Genomic DNA, 4,015 nt, shown 5'->3' on the forward strand with positions numbered 1-4,015 from the left:
TAATTAAGGGGTTGTTTGAGATTGCTTTAGGTTCTCTTGGAAAGTATTTAAAAAGTCTTAAAAGTTTTTTAATAAAAAAATTAAGTTGTTTGAATGTAATATATTAAAGTACTTTTTAATCTTAAATAAATTAAAAAGTATGTTTGAAGAAAATCATCATTTTGATATTTTTCCTCAAACATGCTTTGCAGAAAATTTAGAATGTAGTTCAAAATTTTAAAAATACTGTCAAAGAATAAAAATACTCGTACAATTTTTAGATAATTACATTTTTCAAATATTTAAAAATATGGTCATAATGTTTAAAAAAATCAAATGATCATCATTTATACTTTAGAAAACACTTTTCTTTTTTTAATTTATTTCCAAACAAATTTAATAAGTTTGAAAGTATTTTAAATATATAATTACCAAACAATAAAAACTTTTTAATAGTAAAACTTATTACTTAAGCTATAAGTTATAAACCTGGAAGTTATAAGTTATATTTCCCACCGCAATCCCAAACATGCTTTAACACTTTAATGTTAAGCATTTGGTTCCTTGTATTTGCTAATGATAATTTGAGGATAATGTGAATTAGAGGGAGAATTTTTTCCAACCTCAGAGGATGATTTAGATTGCATTACCATGAGTATATTGTGGGACTTGAAAGTCACAAGAAGAGTGTGAAGAGAAAAAAGACACATAAGGAAGGGAATAAGTGTCAAAACCTCAAGAAAAGTGGCCTATGGCCAAGCTGCCCATGTCATTGACATGCCAGGATAGCCCCCTGACACTACCATTGACACACCTGGACAGCCCCACAACCAGCCCACATGCATGTCATGGCCCATGCCTTGACACGCACAAGGTGCCAAGCGAGGCTATTGGTCGCGCGCAGCCCAGAATGCGCATGCCCAGCAAGGTCAGCTTAGGTTAGTGATTGTGTGTAGCCCAGCACATGGCCCAGCATGCGCACGCCCAATGCGTAGCCCAGCATGCTCACGCCTAGTGCGCAGCCCATGCACCCGCTTAGGGCACAACCCATGCGTACACCCTTGCCTAGGCCACACCGCACAATATGCGCATGCCTAGTGCGCGCACACACAGCCCAGGCCATGTCAATGCCCAAGCCCCTGCCTGGGCCATGCAATGCCATCAGCAGTAGCAGCCGCACAATCCAGACCATGCCAACGCCGAGGCCCCTGCCTGGGCCATGTCAAGACGCGGTGGTAGCAACAGGCCAACGCCTAGGGCCCATGCTTGGGTCGTGCCATGACCAGCTCCCACTCTAGCTAGGCCAACTAGACCACGACCCATGCTATGGGCCAACCTAGGCCACCATGGGCCAATGCATGCCAAGGGCCAACGTGTGGCCCACCCAAGGCCTTGTTTGCATGAAACCATTTTAGGGTTTCCATTTATGTCTTTACTATAAATAAGGCACTTAGCCATTTCATTTGTACCTTTTGAAAAATTTCTTTTGTGAACACTTATTATTGTTCTTGAGGCCAATTTCAGTGCCATTACACTTGGACTCTTTTGGGTGCAATTTATGAATCCCAACAAGAGGTTACCACCTTGTAATTCATGAATAGGAGTAATTCCATTTAAACAATTTTTGAGTATTTACCATTCCATTTCTTGTCTTCCAATGTGATTCATTATTTTGGTTTACATGTTCATATATTTTCTTCAGTTTTCTCAATAAACAAACACAAGTTAATCGTCCTCCATGCCAAGGCCAATTCTCCATAATTCCACTTTCCATAATTAGCCTTCATCCATTCCCACAAACCCTAGCCGAAACCATCAAGAGTCCTAAAAGGTAATTCCTACCTTTTAGGAATCATTGACTTATCTCCAAATCCAATCCCTTGACTTAAGGAAGTCCATTCCAGATTTCATTCCTTAAACCTCTCAATCCCTAAAATCTCTCAAGTCAACCAAGCCTTCTTCAAATTGCCAAAACCAAAACACTAAACTTCTTAATTTAGATCCTACATTTTAGTGATCCTGATATCCATCTTCCAATTACTCCAAACTCTATCCAAACCCCAAATCATGCCAACCCTAATTTCCACTACCCCAAACATGTGATTGCCCTAGCCACCGAAACCCTAATCTCACTTCACCCATCCAACCCTAGCCCACATCCAATCGGCGCCACCCTCAAGGACAAGCTCAAGCTGTGCCACATTGCACCATATTCATCAAAACACTTAGATAAATCCTACTACATCATCATCATCATCACTTCCATCACTCAAACACTAAACCTTCATCAACCTAGGGACCCTTCATTGCCATGCAAGTCAAGGCCAAGCAAGTTGGCAAGGCACACTCGGTCATCACAAGGACAAGGTGAGCTTGTGGACCTTAGTATTTAGGGACTAAACCGAGGTCCCTAACATTAATTGATGCTTTCATTGAGAGAGTCGTATTGCTTGGTGTTTAGAGAAGTGCTCACTTCTCTTCGAGGTAAGCAACGTGTTAACTTGATCTCTTGATTGGATTGGGGAATCCCTCTTGGATTCAATTTATTTTTTGTATTGTGTTGTGAACTGAAGTTTGAGGGTTAAGGTAGAGGACGAACTAGTGTGACTTGAAGGGAACGACCAGCCTTGGAGGTGGGGGATCTATGGTTGGACAAACTTTTACAAGAGGGGTCGACCAGCCTTGAAGGTGGGGGACCCAAGGTTGGAGTTGTGAAGTCGTGAACAAGCTTCCAAGCAAGCCGAGTTGCTGTCCAAAGTTGCCATGTGAATAAGCCTCAGTTTGCAAGGTAAGTGTGCTGAAATTTTAGTTTGCAAGCACTGTTGAAGATTATGTTGTTGCAAGAGTTGAAAAATCATGCACCGAGAAGTGCTAGAAGCCGAAGGGCAAGGTGGTTCCAACCAGGAACGCCTTAAGGTCTTGGAAGGGCAAGCCACAAGGTTTACCAACATCCTTGACGAGGTCACCACTACAATGGCCGAGTTAAGGATGGCCTTGAATGCCACTTGCTGAGAGAGTGAAGAAAAGCACTGTTCCATGGAAGCCATGAGAAGAGAAACTAATGTGAGTGTTGAGAGGCTCGAAAGAAGATTTGTTGAGGGGAATGACCATGGGCCACATCCCAATGGGTAAAGGCATGAGACCTTTGTTGATGGTGCCAAGACTAGTGTCACGGGTTCTATCCGTGAGCCACCATCTCAAGTGGTTGTAGAGAGATGGATCCATGATGAAGGGAACCACATTAGGAGTCCGAGTTTGGGATTTCAAGATGTGAGGTTTGAGTCACCTCGACATGAAGAAGAAGATGTTGAGTATGAGCATGAGCATGAGCAAGAGAGGCCGAATGGCCATGGTGACCATTTTGAGAGAAGCATAATCACCATGAGAGAGATAGAGGCCATCGGGGTCGAAGACATGAAGATGATCACTATAAGGAAAGAAGGGGAAACCAGGCTTATGATTGGGGACCTAAGAGGTCGAAGGTGGATTTTTCCAAGTTCAATGGGGGAGATTCATATGAGTGGTTGGATAAAGTGGGCCACTACTTCCGTGTGTATGAGGTGCCAACCTTTGAGAAGGAATTCATGATGCAATTTGGCCCATCCCCAATCATCAACCATCATGGCCAACTTGATAAGTTGAAGCAAGAGGGGAAAGTGCACAATTACATAGATGAGTTTCAGCCATTCTAAACATTGGTGAGGGGTTGGTTGGAATAGGCCCTTGTGGGCATGTTTGTTGATGGTTTGAAGTCTTGGTTAGCCAAGGATGAAGCAATCTACCAAGTTTCAAGAAGTCATGAGGATGATGGAGATCCTAGAAAAGAGCACTCATGTGGAGAGATGCCAATCCAAGGACATGGGGAGCAAGTTCTCTAAACTATTGTAAAACCAAAGCTCATTGGAAATGTAAGGAGGAAATGAGAAGTGCTTCAAAGTCCAAACCTTATGAAGTAAAAAAATTATCTAGAGAGGAAGTGCAAGAGAGAATCAAGAAGGGCCTATGCTTCAAATGTGGAGAAAAATAGAGCAAAGAA

This window comes from Juglans microcarpa x Juglans regia, chromosome 6D (genome assembly GCF_004785595.1).
Source record: "Juglans microcarpa x Juglans regia isolate MS1-56 chromosome 6D, Jm3101_v1.0, whole genome shotgun sequence".
Classification (NCBI taxonomy): domain Eukaryota; kingdom Viridiplantae; phylum Streptophyta; class Magnoliopsida; order Fagales; family Juglandaceae; genus Juglans; species Juglans microcarpa x Juglans regia.